We start from the raw sequence: 19,438 nt of genomic DNA, 5'->3' as shown, positions 1-19,438 counted from the left end.
TATTACCATAACTCAGACACCACCAATTAGTCTTCAAGGCGCCATGTTAACTCCTGGCTAGCCACAAGCTGTTTCTCTTGTCTGTGCTTGACCCATTCCCAGCCACCAGTATGAAGTGTACACCCACTATGTGATAAATTCCATGTGCTTCTTTCAAAGATGAAGGAGATGGAATTCCTAACTTCAAAGATGGTATTCTCCATATTTTTTTTTAATCTCTTCCACAATTCCCTGCTCTATTCCTTTTTTTAGAGGCTGGGGTTTCCAACAAATTCCAGACCTTAAGTAGGCCTTAATCACTAATTACACTAACAGATGAAAACACAGAGCGAAGGCAAGCCAGTAACTTATTTAGCTTTGGAAGTGAAATAGTTAAATTTTGTGTGCCTTCTCTATAATTTAGATCTTTGGCTAGTCTCTGCTCACTGGCCATGAGTTGGCTCTATCTGCCAGAAAACTTTTTTGCATCTCCCTCTACAAGAAGCAAGACATCTCTCTTCTTGTCTAAACAGAGTTGAAACTGTAGCTGCACCAAGACTGAGCAGTCTAACTTACTGACTGAGTAAGTCAAGACAAGACTGAGTAAGTCTAACTTACCCTTCTGAGGATGCCTTGATCTAGCCTCTGAGCCACCTCTAAAAACAACAAGGGATGCCTGGAAAACCCATCTCACCATGCCAAACTATGTGTCGCCTATATTTAAATAATTCCTGAAATCCCACCCTCTCTGTGATACCTCATGACTTCAGAAAAGAATAAGTCCTTCCTCTCATCAAACCTTATCTCCTCATAAAAGTGTCTGGTTCGTTTCCCTGATCACCAGTCCCAGCTCAGTCTCCACATTGGCTCCTCACCCCTAAACATATGTGCCCCTAAACTGTACTATAAACAGCCTGCATTTTAACTCATCTGTGGTGTTGTAAACCCTCTACATCATTCCAAGCAGCCTTGGGTATGTCAGGAACTAGCACTGTTTGTGGTTGTTTTCTTCAGCAGATTGAGACAAGACTACATCAAACAGAACAAGTATTTGTTCACACAATGGTCAGGAGTCTCCCACAGATATCATACATCTGTTGATGCTCAGCTCTTAAGTCCCTTATATAAAATAACACAGCATTTTCATATAGGCGTTGCACATACATAAAATCACCTCTAGATTACTAATAATAATGCTATCCAAATGCTCTGAAAACAGTAGCTGTACCGTATTGTTGAGGGCATAGTAACAATCAGTGCAGATGCAATTTTTTCTAACCATTTTGGAACTGTGGTTGGTTGAACATGTGGGTATGGAACGCACAGATACCAATTGCATTTTGTCACTTAGGCCTCTTTTTTTTTTTCAGTACTGGGAATTGAACCCAGGGTTTGAGCATGCTGGGCAAGTGCTCTACCACTTAGTTACACCCCCAGCCTTTTTGTTTTGGTTTTGTTTTTGAAATTGGATCTTGGTAACTTTTCCCAGCTTGGCCATGAATTTGAAATCCTCTGCCTTTACTTCCTGAGTTGCTGGTACTACAGGTGTGCACCACCATTCTCAGTTTAGGCCATTTTAATGATAACATGTTAATGACTACTGTAAGAACCAACACTTTTCATATCGATGACCTCATATTTTTCTTCAACATAATCTGGTAAGGGAGTATGTAGATTATCTTATCTTAATAAGGAAATGGAAAAAGAGATTGAATAACTTGCCTTTTGGTCAAGCAATAGTAATGTTAGGAAACTTATTTGGGGATAATTCCATGTAGATCTTCCACACAATGCCATAAAACAAAGTAAATCTCAGACAAAGTGTTAAACATTAAAAATAAAACTATTCACAAAAAGAAAACATAGCAAAGATTTGCCTGACACTGAATAACGGGGTTTTTTTTAGGCATAAAAACACTAAAAGAAATCTCAAAAGCAAAAAAATTTAATAGGTCAATCCACACAAAAATGTAAAACTTCTACACATCACAAACTCAAATTCTTCCTAAAAGAAATGAAGGCATTAAAAAAAGCAATGCATAGACAACATGAAGGAAAGTAAACACATTGATCTAATACACATAGTAAGATTCAACTTCTATAAAAATCAAAGATGTGCAAAATAAAACAGTAAGATCCTTTTTAACCTATCAATTGAATTGTAATGGTAACTCACAGTACAGGTGGTGGTATGGTGAAGCAGACATATCATTACATTGATGAAGGTGGGACCTGATGAAACCCTTCTAGAACAACTGAGGACTACCTACCAAGAGCCTTAAAAATACTCAGGCACTCAGATCGAGCAATTCCATGCTGGGAATCTATCCCATGTAAATAGCCAGAAATATGTTCAAAGATTTATGTATTTAATGCTTATTGGTAATGTTTAAATAGTAATAGTTTGCATAATTTGACATTCCACTATATCCATATAATAAAAAATACTAATTTTTTAAAATAGTGTATATATTGTTTTACTTTTATGGTTTTTATTAACATATGTTAATTGTACAAAGAAAAGGATTTCAGTGTGATATTCACCCCATTTTCCCTCTTGCCTTTTACATCTCTAGCAGTCTCCCTTTTACTGTCATGTCCTTTTTTTCTTCTTCCCTAGATTCCACATATGAGAGAAAACATGTACTACTTGTCTTTGTGGGACTGCCTTAGAACTAGAGATCACTAAACATGATGATCTCTAGTTCTATTCATTTTCCTGAAAACAAAATAAATTCATTCTTTGTGGTTGAATAAAAAACTCCATTGTGTATATATACCACATTTTTATCAGTGTATATTAATTGTATAAAGTAAGATATTTCATTTTTACTTTTCCATACATGCATATAACGTACTTTGAACATATTCACCCCCTCTATTACTTTCTCTTTTTTTTCTGCACCAGGGATTGAATTCAGGATGTTGCACTTGCTAGGCAAGTGCTCTTCTACTTGAACCATGCCTCCAGTCTCTCTATTACTCATTCCTCCCCCACCACCCCCTTTTCCCTTCCCCTTCCATCTCCCTAGTAGTCTTCCTTTTACTCTCATGACCTTGGTTTTTTATTTTGGAGGACGAGCTTCCACAAATGAAAGAAAGCATGTGATACTGGCTTATTTCACTTAACTTGACAATAATTTTAATGAAGCATATATATACATATGTATGTATATACATATATACTGTATTTATAATATGATCTTGGTGCTGTAACTATATGTGTGAACAAGCCACACTAGCCAAGATATGAACAATAAGAAGTTAGGAGAACAAAATGAGGACTAATAGCTATGAAAGAAAAGAAGCAACAGATAATGAAAGACAACCCTCATACTTCAATATACATGTGGAACATCTTTGCCAGCCCAGCAGTTAGCAATGCATTGAAGATTTCCCTTTAGAAGATTCCCATGCTGGGGGAAATGGCCAGGCTCTTGTGGTACAACTTGCCCAGTCCCCAGTAAGGACCACTACTAGAACAGGGAATTTTGGCTTGTGTTCTGAGGCCAGTCCTGAAAGAACAAACAGCTGCAGTGAGAGTGTCTCTTAAACGGGGATCTGAGTGACCAATGTCTTTTACTATATAGCTAGAGACTGTAAATGCACCAAAATGTTAATAGGCAAGAAATTATGCATTATTTATATTTTCTTCTTTATAGTTTTCTATATTTTTTATGTTTTTGCAAAAAGCATAATAATCAGGAAAATAGTCTTACACTCAGAAAAATAGGATTTTTAATTTTAAATAAAGACTATCCAGAGATTTTTTTTTTCCTACTCTCATCACTACACATTGTTGAGAGTGATAATTCTTATGTATTCATAGTTTGCTTGCAGAAATTTGTGCTAGGGCATTATTTCCAGAACAAGAGCAAGCTTTAGGCTAGAGACAGAGAGAGAGAGAGAGGGAGCTTTGACTTATTCTAAGGTCTTGGCTTCCTTCCTGCACTGGAAGGAAGAGAAGGAGCTAGGATGAGTAGGGATGGGGATTCACACTTCCTGTCTCCCCTACACAGGCAAGGCTAGGGGTTTTATAGCATCAGATCATCTGTGGTCTTTGATATTATCTACCAGTATTCAACAAAAAATTAAGTTGTGGATCAAAGTTGCAGCACATCTAGTAAGAGCTGCAGGCAGAATTCTCACTCTACATCTGTTTGGCAACAAATCTTTGCTCACTCATGTATACCGCACTACCTTCAATCAAGATATAGCCAGATCCTGCAGCTCAGCAAATCTGAGGAAGTGGGTAATCATTTAGAAATACTTTTGTGTGCAATGTAGAGTTCTGCCAAGAGTGAGCTGAGAGTCCAGAGACATGTGTTCTAACATTGGCTATGTTGAGCTGTCACATGACTTTGGACAGTTATGTTTTCTTGCACATAGAAGCAGTGGCTAGTGGTTTCTCAAGGGTTTTCCCGTCCTTCATCTCTGACTCACTCAAATATCCATTTAAATATGCATAAATAGTGTTCTCAGTGAGCAGTGCTACTGTCATGCTGCATCTAAATAATTCATCAATGTTCTACTTCAATGGAAAACAGAGATCTTCAGTTTCCAGAGACTGCCTCACTCAGAACCACTGATAAGGACACCTTGTTCACCCACAGCATTGCTTACCAGCAAAAGACTGGTGACAATCCCAAAACACCAATGAGTGGAGGGCTAATTACACTATTAGCAGCACAACACCTTCTATGGTGGCCTTTCAGGATGTTTTCTTCTTCTCTCACGGGCTGTAACCTTTCTTTGTCCTTTTCTTCTCTTCCCAACTTCTAAATGTTAAAAGGATCCAGGAATCAGTCCCTTGCCACCTTCTCTCTACCTTCTCTCTACATTCAATCCGTGGTGATCTTCTAGGCCCATCATCTAATGATACCCAAATTCATTTGCTCTAATGTACACATCCTATTGCTTCTGAATATTGAGAAATCATATAGGTTAACATACTCAGAACAAAAAATGGCAATTGCCACCATACTATCTGCTCCTTGCCCATGGCACCCACTTCAGTGAAAGCAGAATATTTACCCAAGTGCTGAAGCCAAGAACTTTGAAATCATTTTGATTCCTTCCTCATATTCCCTACATTCTGTAGGCTCTCCTCCCCAAATATAAATCTACATTACCACCCTGGACCAAGTCACTGTCACCTGCTTCCCAATTCTGGCAATGACCGCCTGGTCTCCTCCTTTCTACTCTTGCTCCTTGACATTCTATTCACCATGCAGAGCCAGAAGGAGCTTTTAAAAACACACATCTCATCCCTCTGCCCATTTAGTGATATTATATGACACTGAGAATAAAAGCCAAACTCCTCATCATGGCTGCAGGGCCCCATGAGAGCTGTCCCATCTCCTCTATGACCTCCTCTCCTACCACATCCCCATCTCACACTGTCTCAGCCACACTGGCTTCTTTCCTTTCCCACTAACATGCCACCTGGAAACCTGTGTCTCTGTTGTTCCCTCCACTTGGAAAGTTCCTCTTCCCTGCCCTTGGCGTGGGTCACCCCTCTCTTCTCTTGTCATCTCACCAGCCTGGTTTTCCCTGACACCTTTATCAAAAGCCCCATCACTTCCATCCTCATATGGTGGCTGCTTTCCCTAGCAGCAATCATTGTAACCTGACATTACATAACCGTCCTTTTCTTGTTTATATTCTGCTGTTGTCACTAAAATGTTAAGGAGGGATGAGATTCTGTCTTGCTCACTGCTGAATCCTCAGTGCCTAGAATAGTCAGTTCCTGGCTTGCAAGAGGCACTCGAATCTTTGCTGAACCGATTAAGGACTATTTACCGTATTACAGAATCATCTCCAAAAAATGAAGAAGAGTTAAGTGCAGATGCTTCTGGAAGCATACCAACAAAGTTGTAAAAGATGGTTGCTTCTGGGATTGGGGGCCAATGGGAAAGTAAGAGGGAAATGTAATTCTCAGTGATAATTTGTTGTGCTAATTGAATTATTTCCATGAGTGTGAATTACCTTTTCAATTTAAAAAATTCTTTCTCAGTAGGAAATACTCTGGAGTTAGTAGGTATAGGTAAGAACTTTCTCAATGAAACCCCAGCAGCACAGCAACTAAGAGATAGCATAGATAAATGGGACCTCATAAAACTAAAAAGCTTCTGTTCATCAAAAGAAATGGTCTCTAAACTGAAGAGAACACCCACAGAGTGGGAGAAAATATTTGCCAACTATACATCAGACAAAGGACTGATAACCAGAATATACAGGGAACTTAAAAAACTAAATTCTCCCAAAACTAATGAACCAATAAAGAAATGGGCACGTGAACTAAACACAACTTTCTCAAAAGAAGAAATTCAAATGGCCAGAAAACACATGAAAAAATGCTCACCATCTCTAGCAATAAAGGAAATGCAAATTAAAACCACACTAAGATTCCACCTCACCCCTGTTAGAATAGCCATCATCAGCAACACCACCAACAACAGGTGTTGACGAGGATGCGGGGAAAAAGGAACCCTCTTACACTGTTGGTGGGAATGTAGACTAGTACAACCACTCTGGAAAAAAATTTGGAGGCTACTTAAAAAGCTGGACATCGATCTACCATTTGATCCAGCAATACCACTCATGGGGATATACCCAAAAGACTGTTAATCCAGAGGCACCTGCATATCCATGTTTATTGCAGCACTATTCACAATAGCCAAGTTATGGAAACAGCCAAGATGCCCCAGCACTGACGAATGGATTAAGAAAATGTGGTATCTATACACAATGGAATTTTATGCAGCCATGAAGAAGAACGAAATGTTATCATTCGCTGGTAAATGGATGGAATTGGAGAACATCATTCTGAGTGAGGTTAGCCTGGCCCAAAAGACCAAAAATCGTATGTTCTCCCTCATATGTGGACATTAGATCAAGGGCAAACACAACAAGGGGATTGGACTATGAGCACATGATAAAAGCGAGAGCACACAAGGGAGGGGTGAGGATAGGTAAGACACCTAAAAAACTAGATAGCATTTGTTGCCCTTAACGCAGAGAAACTAAAGCAGATACCTTAAAGCAACTGAGGCCAATAGGAAAAGGGGAACAGGTACTAGAGAAAAGGTTAGATCAATAAGAATTAACCTAGAAGGTAACACCCACACACAGGAAATCAATGTGAGTCAATGCCCTGTATAGCTATCCTTATCTCAACCAGCAAAACCCCTTGTTCCTTCCTATTATTGCTTATACTCTCTCTACAACAAAATTAGAAATAAGGGCAAAATAGTTTCTGCTGGGTATTGAGTGGGGGGAGAGGGAGGGGGCGGAGTGGGTGGTAAGGGAGGGGGTGGGGGCAGGGGGGAGAAATGAACCAAGCCTTGTATGCACATATGAATAATAAAAGAAAAATGAAAAAAAAATTCTATCTGGTCCCTGTGTTGTTCTAATTGGCCCAGCCAATGAGACACATTTGCCTCCAGCTTCCTTAAACTTTTCCAGTTCTCAGAATGGGTACCACATCATGCAGGTTTTTTTTTTAATATTTCTTTTATTCATATGTGCATACAATGTTTGGGTCATTTCTCCCCTCTTCCCCTGCCCCCTCCCTTACCTCCCTCCCCCCTCCCTCTCCCCCACTTAGCCCTTGCTACCAGGCAGAAGCTATTCTGCCCTTATCTCTAATTTTGTTGAAGAGAGAGTATAAGCAATAATAGGAAGGAACAAGGGTTTTTGCTAGTTAAGACTAGCTATACAGGGAGTTGACATGCATTGATTTCCTGTATATGTGTGTTACCTTCTAAGTTAATTCTTCTCGAACTAACCTTTTCTCTAGTTCCTGGTCTCCTTCTCCTATTGGCCTCAGTTGCTTTAAAGTATCTGCTTTAGTTTCTCTGCATTGAGGGCAACAAATGCTATCTAGTTTTTTGGGTGTCTTATCTATCTTCATACCTTCCTTGTGTACTCTCGCTTTATCATGTGATCAAAGTCCAATCCCCTTGTTGTGTTTGCCCTTGATCTAATGTCCGCATATGAGGGAGAACATACGATTTTTGGTCTTTTGGGCCAGGCTAACCTCACTCAGAATGATGTTCTCCAATTCCATCCATTTATTAGCGAATGATAACATTTCATTCTTCTTCATGGCTGTCATGCAGGGTTTTTATTTTGCTTTGTGGGAGGAAGTTCTTTACCACCAAGACCAAAGACCAGAATTTGAATTCTTCCATGTTTCTCCCAAGGCTGTATATATATCTACACTACCCTGATAGTTTCCAGGGACAGTGTATCCTCTGTAGAAAGACACTGCTCCACTCCCCTCCCAATGAAGATGAGAGCTTTGCTGTCCCTAGACTAGTGTCCCCTGCTTTCCCAACAGTTACTGGCTATTTCAGACTTCCAGTCAATTCCAGGTTGTACCAGACACATCCTCATGGGTTGAATGAGCTTGGACAACACCATTTGAAAAGGACAGCTGGACTGTGCCTTTTAGCAGGAGGTGAAGGGACTGTTTCCTGCTCCACTGCTTGTCCTTGGCCTGACTCCACACAACCTGAGACAAGAAGGCATCCCTAGTCTTGTTTCACAGATGAGGAAGCACAAGCTAGAGAAAAAGTGCTTGTCACAGTGAGGTTCTGAAAGCACCAAGACTAAAACTTGTGTCCCCAAAATTCCTACTTCCAGGCTCTTTCCAGCTATGTGTCCCATCCAAACCCTAAATTCAAGCCAATTATCCTTCCCCTTAGCGCCATGTTTGGTTTCCAAGTAGAGCTAAGCAAGAAGGGGGGAGGAGCAGTGTGGAGTCTCTAAGGGACTTGGTAAGTACCAGAGGCCAGCTCATGAGCACTCTTGAGATTTTTATAGGCACTACAGAAATCTCCCAGGCACTTGAAGGTTCCAGCACACACACAGTTCCCTCCCATGCTCCAGAGCCATGTGTTTTTAGGTCTACTGCAGAAACTTCCTACTTTAAAAAAAAAAAAAAAAAGAATGGTTTGGTAATAAAAAAAAAAAGCAGAGATCAAATGATTAAATAAAGCAACTCTTCTGTATGCATGATCATACAGAAGAATATTTAAGACACAAGATTCAATTTTTAATGGAATTATACATCAAATATTAGACATACTCTCCTTTCCTAGTCAAAATGAGGGGTAAGATTTGGGAGAACAGGTATGTTGGGAGAGAATCAGGAGGCAGTCTTAGGTATAGACTTTCTAAAACACCACCAAGAAAGTTCATTGCCAAGAGTTTTATGTCCCATGGTAGAGGATAAAGGGGGATGGTGAAGACAGTCTCGTATGAGAGTGCCTGCATTGTGCACACTCTGGGTGGTGGTGCTGAGGGTCTGTATCCACACAGCTGTGTCCCAGTCTCATCCATGTGGAGGGTCCTGAACACACACAGATACCAAATGTTTGACCCAGAAACCTCATCAGCTGGTCTCACTGTGCTTAGAACACAGGATACCTGGAGCAGCTTGTCTCTGAGGATAGCATTAGCTGAGAAGCACTTTTGGAATTCTTCTGGAACTGGCTGCCACCTCCCAGTTACTCAGTTACTAATAACAAACCCTATTCTAACCTACCAGTCAACTAGCAATTACTACACAATTGCTATTTCTTTGGGGAAACATTATTTTGAATTACTATTATATATTTCATGGATAACACATAACCATTAAAAGTTAAACAAAAATAGTAGCTACTATCTTTTATTGAGTACTTTCCTATATGCCAGATTCTCTGCTTATCAAATGGCCTGAATATCTTATTTAATGCTCAAAACAGCCTTAGTAACAAATTGCTATTATTCCCATTTTACAGAAAATAAAACTGAAGAGAAGTTCAGAAGTTGCCAGTCACACAGCTAAATCAGTTCCCCTGGAGTCTTAAGACCATGTTTTAACCACCAAGTTACATGATCTCTCATTACTGAGACTTTAGAGCATTTATGGGATGGTACTGGCATGAGGAAAGAAGTGATTTTTTTTGTAGGTTCTAACTTTGAGCTTTCTACTAGTTAATCAAAGAAATAGCAACAAACCATAGATTTGACTTTATGCTACTGCTGCTACGTATGAGGAGAAAATCCTGAAAATGGTAGAACTTTCATTTTATTTTTATTTACCTTTTTTTTTTTTTTGCAGTGCTAGGGATTGAGCCCAGGGGCTCATATATGCCAGGCAAGTGCTCTATCCCTAGGCTGCCTCCCCAGCCCACAAATTGTGGAACTTTTACATGCACCACCACAGATGAGATCAGATAATTCATTCCCTTCAGAAATCCTGGTGACATCATAATACCTATTGTTAACTGGCAATATGATGTCATTAACTTAATTTCCTTTGACAGGAACAATTCAGGAACTACATGCACTATGCATATTATGTCAATATCCATATAAATAAGACAAGGTACATTGAATTAAGGAGTTCACAGTTTAGTGGGAGAAATTTGTAATTATAGTACATTGTGATGATAATTTTCATGAAAGTACAAAGTCTAAGAAAGCTTAGGGTAATTCTGTCTAGAGGAATCCAAGAAGGACTTGCATTTGAATGAGGCGCATAGATTCTGAAATGGGTCTTATAGGGTGAGCAGGAACTTGCAAAGTCAACAAAATATGAGAAAGAGAACTCTAAAGGGTGATTAGAGAGGACAGTGAGAGCAAACAAGCACTTGTGTGGCTTGGTGGTAAAAAACGAGATAAAGAAGGAAGATTAGGTGGAAGGAGTGGCTCAAATAATAAAGTACTTGCTTAGCAAGTAAAAGTCCCTGAGTTCAAGCTCTAGTACTACAAGGAAAGAAGGAAGGAAGGGAGGGAGGGAGGTAAGGAGGAAGGCAGGGAGGAAGGATTAGGTCCAGATCTTAAAAGGCCTAGAATATTATACAAATAAGATAGGGCATCATTGGTATACATGACAATAGTCAGCTATTAAAAGTTCTGAGAAGCTGGGCATGCTGGCTTACACCTGTAATACTAGGAGGGTCAAGAGTTCAACGCCAGCAAGACCCTTTCTCAAAGCAAACAATGTAAGTTCTGAGCAAAGGAGTAAGCAATCAAAAAGCTTTCCTGATAAAGATCTTTCTGGAGCCTCAGTAGCTAACAAATTAATAGGTATCTGGGTCTCGGTATATCTGATGGCTCTGAATATTTAATTAAATGAATTTCCTAAACACAAAAAGTATGATACATTTTAATGTGGTTCTCGCTTTCCTTCTCTCTATGGCAACTAATCTTAATCATCTCTGAACAGTGAGCTCAAGAAGATATCTCACCTGTTTATCTCCAGAGAGAACAAGTCAAGAACACCTACTAGATGTGCATTTTATAGGTTTAAGGCTTAATTAAATAGCACTGAAATCCATATGTAGGCTATTGAAAGTGTAAGGGCTTAGAATGATAGGGGGAAAATATTTATGAAGTTGTATTGAAGCACTGTTATTAAAAGAAAGAAAAGTACTGCTAAACAACTCACTGAACCTTGGGTTCTGTTAACTACAGGGAAATAATGCTTTAGAGTACTTTTCTCCACTACAAAGAAACTACTAGCGAGAGGCCATCTGGTCTACCTCTTGTCACTCCCACTACCTCCTCATCCTTCACTACACACATAAACATGTTCAAACCACATGATACCAGCATCAAAATCCAGTTCTACTGTTGTGGTATACATAAGCCCTAAAGTTTTAAACAGTCATCCCCAAAGTAAATTAGGATAACCTCCAGAACAGCAGGGCAATGAGAAAAGGAAACACTCACTTGAGTCAAAAAAAAAAGGGACAAAGCAGCAGGATATATACCCACACATGTGTTGTTGGTCATCTATTCGTTCACTAATCACCCAGCACCTGACGTAAGTCGAGCACTGGAGAACTGGTCTAGCATTATGAATGCTAAGAGAAATTACAAATGGCCCATTCTCCTCAATGAGCTCTATCTATTTCTTGATGCTTACAATTCTGTAACTGCATAAATTATTCACAGGCAGAAACTGAGGTTCAGAGAGGCTCATTCATTTCAAGACCAAAAATCTCATTCAGGGAGATATGAAGTGAGGCACAAAAGACCAAGGTGAGAGGTGACACCTGAGCTACTGACTTGAAGCACAAGTTGAGAGGGCTGTGACATAATAGAAGTCCACACATCTGGGGGCCAAATTTACACATGTGGGCTACAGATGAGGGACAGAGCACAACTTAGGTAGAAAGTCAAGCAGACCACTATGTTCCCCAAAGACTTAGTCCTAAAAGCATTAAAACAAAAAAGGACTCAATAACTCCAGGAGAGATACTGAGTAGGCAGTCACCTCTCTAGACTCACAGGCCAAGTTCAAATCCCTGCTTTGGGCCTTAACAACCGTAGGTAAGTTACTTAACCTTGTCAGAGATTAATATCCCCTCTACTGCAAGGGGCTGTCAGAGAATTTTGTAAGAGATAACGTATGTAAAGTGCTCTGTGAACTGCCTGATACTCAGTGAAAGTCAATAAAAGTTACTATGACATGTCAAACTCAGTAAGCCCCAAAAACCAAATCCTCTGTTATTGCAAACCTTTTTCTTCTATACCTGTGTACTCCAGCTGCATGATTTCCCCCTCATCAGCCTTATTCCATTTCTCAACCACCTACTGTTCTGCCATCATCATCATCACACTAACATTTTGAGTAAATGTCTATGTTCAAAGATGCTAAGCCACGAACTTTCAAAGATGGGCTTCTTCAATTGGGCAGAAAAGCCCTAATGAAGACATTACTGCCATCATCTCCATTTTTTGTTTAAGGAAAGTAAGACAGAGAGGTTAAGAAACATTCCTAAGAAATGCAAATTTTTTTTCATTTTTCTTTTATTATTCATATGTGCATACAAGGATTGGTTCATTTCTCCCCCCTGCCCCCACCCCCTCCCTTACCACCCACTCCGCCCCCTCCCTCTCCCCCCCCCAATACCCAGCAGAAACTATTTTGCCCTTATTTCTAATCTTGTTGTAGAGAGAGTATAAGCAATAATAGGAAGGAACAAGGGTTTTTGCTGGTTGAGATAAGGATAGCTATACAGGGCATTGACTCACATTGATTTCCTGTGCGTGGGTGTTACCTTCTAGGTTAATTCTTTTTGATCTAACCTTTTCTCTAGTACCTGTTCCCCTTTTCCTATTGGCCTCAGTTGCTTTGAGATATCTGCTTTAGTTTCTCTGCGTTAAGGGCAACAAATGCTAGCTAGTTTTTTAGGTGTCTTACCTATCCTCATCCCTCCCTTGTGTGCTCTCGCTTTTATCATGTGCTCATAGTCCAATCCCCTTGCTGTGTTTGCCCTTGATCTAATGTCCACATATGAGGGAGAACATACGATTTTTGGTTTTTTGAGCCAGGCTAACCTCACTCAGAATGATGTTCTCCAATTCCATCCAAAGAAATGCAAATTAAAACCACACTAAGATTCCACCTCACCCTTGTTAGAATAGCCATCATTAGCAACACCACCAACAACAGGTGTTGGTGAGGATGCAGGGAAAAAGGAACCCTCTTACACTGTTGGTGGGAATATAAACTAGTACAACCACTCTGGAAAAAAATTTGGAGGCTACTTAAAAAGCTAAACATTGATCTACCATTTGATCCAGCAATACCACTCTTGGGGATATACCCAAAAGACTGTGACACAGGTTACTCCAGAGGCACCTGCACACCCATGTTTATTGCAGCACTATTCACAATAATCAAGTTATGGAAACAGCCAAGATGCCCCACTACTGATGAATGGATCAATAAAATGTGGTATCTATATACAATGGAATTTTATGCAGCCATGAAGAAGAACGAAATGTTATCATTCACTGGTAAATGGATGGAATTGGAGAACATCATTCTGAGTGAGGTTAGCATGGCCCAAAAGACCAAAAATCGTATGTTCTCCCTCATATGTGGACATTAGATCAAGGGCAAACACAACAAGGGGATTGGACTTTGATCACAAGATAAAAGCGAGAGCACACAAGGGAGATAGGATAGGTAAGACACCTAAAAAATTAGCTAGCATTTGTTGCCCTCAACACAGAGAAACTAAAGCAGATACCTTAAAAGCAACTGAGGCCAATAGGAGAAGGGGACCAGGAACTAGAGAAAAGGTTAGATCAAGAATAATTAACCTAGAAGGTAACACACATGCATAGGAAATTAATGTGAGTCAACTCCCTGTATAGCTACCCTTATCTCAACTAGCAAAAACCCTTGTTCCTTCCTATTATTGCTTTTACTCTCTCTTCAACAAAATTAGAGATAAGGACAAAATAGTTTCTGCCGGTATCGAGGGGGTGGGGGGGGAGAGGGAGGGGGTGGAGTGGGGGGTAAGGGAGAGGGTGGAGTGGGTGGTAAGGGAGGGGGTGGAGTAGGTGGTAAGGGAGGGGGTGGGGGCAGGGGGGAGAAATGACCCAAGCCTTGTATGCACATATGAATAAAAATTTTTAAAAAAATGTTCCTAAAGTCATCCAGCTATTTGATAAGAACACTGAGTCTCATGTCCATCTGTTTAAATATTACACTATGTTGACTCTCAACTCACGAGCCTTTCAGAATTTCCCATTCTAATTCCTCTTGGCTCTATCCTGTCACCCTTAGGCCATGGCCCACTCTGCTTAAAGCACATGTGCACTGGAGGTTGTAGAATGTTTGTTTGGAGCAATCGTGGGGAGTTTTGAATAACAAGTTGATGGAGAATCTGGCCAAGCAGGAGTGTCTGAGCCTGAGAAAGCCCCCCTCAGGGAGGGTAAGCAAGAGGCACAGAGTCCAAGGAAGGGACAGACAGCAGTCTACGTGTGAGGGACAAAGGGCCTGAAGAGAAGGAGTGGGAGTGAAAGGAAAAGAAAGGCTGGATGCGACAGACATTACCTCACCAGGCTCACATACTCCCAAGGCTGGAACTCAGTTTAATAATTCTGTTACTAGGGCAACGGCAAAAGAACCTATCTCAGGGAGAACCCTGTTTCTGCACAGAAGCATGGAGGCTCCAAGTTGGGAAAACAGGTGAAGGTGAGTAGCTAAGTGATGCAGCTAGATATTATGAGCCAGGACTTTACTCTCTATGATTTAGGGAGCTGAGACCCTTGAAGCAGACTCTCCAGGAAGGAAGCTACCATGATCCATGAAGAAGAAGTTGTTTCGGCCCCATGACAGACTACTACTAATCCTGTCCCTGATACTTTGGCCAATCTAAGGACACCCAGAAGTGGGGGGCACCTTCCCCACATTTGCCTTCATGGGGGTTAGAGCATGCTTGGCAATGGAAATGAAAGTATTCATCCCAAAATTGATTATTTACTCGGCTTTCCTCTAATCTGCTATCACAGGAACCATAGTCAGGCATTAAAGGTAATTTTTTCCCGCCCATCCAGGGAGGGAAGTGTAGGAGGAACTGACTGATGGGACAGAATTCTGGAGCTCCAGGTGAAAAGCTGTGATGCTCACTCAAGGCTCACAGTGGAGTTAGCCTTCTTCTGATGACTCCCATAGGCACACCCCATGTGTCCTTTTGTCCTATCTGGGACATCAGGATGACACAGCCCTGTCATTTGACTTATCTCTCTGTCAGTCCCATGAGGAAAGAAGCAACCTTTCAAAGACATTATAAAAACTTACAGTGAGACTTAGAGACATTCTAACCAGCCACAGGCAAGATTAATGCTATTCTTCCTCAACTTCCAAACCAGATGCCCAGCTGACCTCTCCATACAGCATCTGGTACAGAAACCACTAACATCTGTTTGTCTGTCATGTATTTTCTTCAAACTCTTTCCCCAAGAATACTGAAGGAGACACAGGTCTGTTTCCTCCAGTGGTGAGCTATGACTTTACAAACCTAGATTGGGTATAGATTCCCACCTAAGGACCCAGACAAAGGTTTTCACTGCCTTCAGATTTTAGTTTCAAGTATTGCTTTGCAGAGTAGGGTGGGAAGGGGGCAGCCATCCCTGGTTACAGAGTCCCACTAGAGCAATAACGCACCATTTGCCTTTGCTGTGCAAGGCACCTGCTTGCCCAATGGAAACAGCACATGCCAAATGACCTTGGGAGGAGAGCTCCTCCCTTCAGGAGTGGCCATATGGGGAAGCTGAGTCACCCCAGGCATTGACAGGTCAATTGTTGCCGACTCTGCCACTCTTTTTCTGAGTGAGCTTAGGAAAATTGTTTTTCCTTTCAGTTTGATCTCCCAGCAAAAGGAAGAAAATTATAATAAACAATGTCAAAACTTAATTTAAGAATTTAAAGGCTAAAAAGTATCATAAGCCTTCTGGAAGACAAAAAAAAAAAAAACCTCAGTGTGCAAGTAGGCCACATAAAAACTGTGGCCAGGCATGGAGGCAGAAGTATCATAAGCTTGAGACCAGCCTGGGTTACATAGTGTAACTATCTTAAAAAACAAAGAAAACACCCAGTGGCTCAATCTGGTCTGAAGACGAGATACCATATAGAAAGGGGTGATTTAGTTCATGGAGCCAATTACAAACCACAGAGAGCATTTTGAGGCACTTGTATGTGATGCAGCTGGTGGTCCAGCTCGGTTTAATTCTGGGCTTTTGTGCCTGGACTCATCCAGCCCTCATCACTCACCTGCTCTGTGACTCTTGGAGAGGTATGTCTTGGATCCTCTGTTTCTTCATTGGTAAGATGTGTTTTTACTATGGGACTCACTGGGTGGCTAGGAGATCACATGCCTGATACATTAAGTGGTTAATGGCAATTATTATGCTACCTTAAATCACATGCCATCTTTGTCACAACTCTGGAAAAGCAACATTCATCACCCTGTTTTACCAAAGTGGAAACTAATGCCCATAGAAGTGAAGGGGCTTGCCCAAAGCCACTCAATAAACAGGCTTCTCATTTTAAAGTTCTTACTACACAGTTGTCTCTCCCACACGGAAATCTACAAAGCACCTACAAAGAGAGACGTGGTCTCCCATGACCATGGGTTCTGATAGTTGCCAAAGTCCCTATCTCCATTTGAGGCATAAGGACAATACATACACCTAACCATGCCAGTACTACACACATTTGTTATGAGCTGAAAATGGAACCCAATTACTCCCCTAAAACTAGAGAGAATTCTTTTGGATAATGAATGCCACAGAAATGCATAACATGGACGAACTCTGAAAACGAAGGCACCCCTGGGGAACACAACAAATTGTAGTGATTTCCTCTGGCTTTTACTCTGTAAGGGTCCAAGTCTCTTGAATGGGGAGTTGGGCAACCTGAAAGGAAAAGATAAAAACACTTTATACCAGCTGGTACTAAAAACAGACACAGTCTCCTCTATAGACAAATCCACACACACCTACTTAGCCCTTAGACCACCCCAGTCCTCCCGGCACATTTGGAACTGTTTTTTCTCTTCCAGGCTGCCCTTCTTATTCATTTTTATCTGCTTTCCATGTGACTTACCCTGAAACCCACACTTGGTGAGAGTTGACATTGCTGAAGGAGGCCAGGGCAGTGTCAAAGTCTGGGGCAAAGCAGATACCATAAGTGGCTCCTACACCAAAGTCCTTGAAATTTTGATCTCCTATAGACCTGAACCTATGACATTCCCGGCCCCAGAAGCAAAACCAAGTTCTGTGTTGTATGTCCCTGGGTTGCTGAGCCCTCGTCAGTCCTCAATTGAGCACATCCAGAGTTTTAACTAATAAAATGGCACATTTTTTGCTGCTCATTTCTTCCTGAGCCAATAAAAGTATGCAAAATCAAATTTCCCTTAGCACCTATACCCAGGCAATACTTAACTAGCAAATAAGGGCTTGCTTACACTGTGCCAAACTCTAGATAATTGCCTGACTATCCGTATTGCTGGGCCTTAAAGCTTCAAGCATCCATCCTCTCTCTTCCCAACTGCATCTTGATGCAATTTTTAAACTCTGAGGGCCCAAGGCATCCTGTCTAGCTTTACTTACAGAAAGGAGATTGAGGCCCCAGGAGGTCACAAAATCACATGGCCTTATTGTGAAAGAACATTAGTGTCTCAGGTGGATTGCTTTGCCGTGTTGCCCTGCCTTTTTATAATATTAGGAGCTGCACCCACCTGTCTTTTGGGTCAAAAGAGAGCTTCTGGTGATGTGCTGGCACCTGGGAGGAACCTTTAAGCAGGGAAGGAAGTATTCAATCAGATATGGCTGCAAACAGGAGCCTGCCTGCCACCAGACTCAACTGCTGAGACCACACTGACAGGAGGCCTTCACAGTGCTCACCTGGCCCCCAAGCTGTCCTGGAAGGATGGGTACAGGGCCATCTAAGGAACAGCAATGGCCTGATGAAACAGCTTCACACATTAAGGGCAACCCAGCTGCTACTGAAGCTTCAAGAATAGCTTGCTACGGACAATGAATGCTGTTCTTGCAGCAACTGGACAAGTAGGACCACATGGTACATTAGAAGGAAGAGGAAGGCTCTTCTTGTGGCCCCATAATAGTTCCTCTACTGATTTTCTAGGTCATACTTGAAACCTTTCCATCAAGAAGGAATTTGGAAGGCTTCATCTAGCCAACATCCCTCAAAAGGTAAATGAGAAAAATAAATACCAGAGAAGTTCAGTAACTCAACCAAGGGCAGACACAATTGTCACACAAGATGTTCCTTGAAAAAAATAATTTAAGGTTCTAAAATCAGGGAATTTAGGAAATGGTATATTGTCTATTCTCCTTTCTTAGGGCTACACTTTCTCTATCCAACAAACATTTATTCATTCTCAAAATGAGCACATTTTCAGGGATCTGGTCTAACTTGGCAAAACTGAAATGAACTCATGAATGTTCAGCCTTCAAGACTAAAAATATACCAGTACCTGAAGCAAAAGAAATATTCTTTCACTTTAACCATTCATGGTGCTTTGTTCCAATGGAGTGAGACATAGCTAACTAGTTAATAAACTTTAGTAGGATTTATTTATCTAATGCTTTTCTAAGTGAGAGCACTTATAATCATAGGACACAACATGTAAATCCAAGCCCAAGGTTTTGTCCTGAAAAGTTAGTCTAGATAAGGCTGGAAATTAAATGAGACATCCTTCCTCTCTGAGGAAGAGTCACAAAGGAGGAGAATGGTACAAAAGAAATAATGGGAAGTCCACAAAATCACTCCATGAACCTTGGAAGGTCAGTCAGTAACACCTCTTATGGAAATGAAGGAGCCAACAAACAGCCCACTCCTAACAAAGCATCCTGACCTATGCAGCACACCCTAGCAAGCTCCCAGAGGAAATGGCCACTTTGGAAATTAATTCTGTTCTATAGAGTTTATGTTTCAAATTTCTTTCCTGGGCAATCATATAAGATCTAGGAATGAACTTATTTTTAATAGAATTTTTTTAATTATAAACAAAGGGTGGCTTCCTTATCAATTATATCCTGCTTCAATTAGTACAATGATCATTTAGGTCATTACTTTAAGTGTTTGAAATTTCTACTTAAATAAGGTCACTTTCAATTTGGTAAACACTCCTAA

The 19,438-nt window shown here is 40.8% G+C and overlaps 1 long non-coding RNA gene across 1 annotated transcript in view; it reads right to left on the bottom strand.

Moving 5' to 3' along the window:
• Positions 1–14,430: 14,430 nt before the first annotated feature.
• The window catches only part of LOC141413876 (uncharacterized), a 16,676-nt gene continuing 11,668 nt past the window's right edge, over positions 14,431–19,438 (bottom strand). The window contains exons 2-3 of the long non-coding RNA XR_012438854.1: positions 18,021–18,075; positions 14,431–17,196 (exon numbers count right to left, since the gene is read on the bottom strand). This is a non-coding gene — a long non-coding RNA (uncharacterized lncRNA). The remainder of the gene's footprint in view (positions 17,197–18,020; positions 18,076–19,438) is intronic.

Source organism: Castor canadensis, chromosome 11, assembly GCF_047511655.1.
Source record: "Castor canadensis chromosome 11, mCasCan1.hap1v2, whole genome shotgun sequence".
Lineage (NCBI taxonomy): Eukaryota > Metazoa > Chordata > Mammalia > Rodentia > Castoridae > Castor > Castor canadensis.
This window is presented reverse-complemented; position numbering and strand designations above follow the sequence as displayed.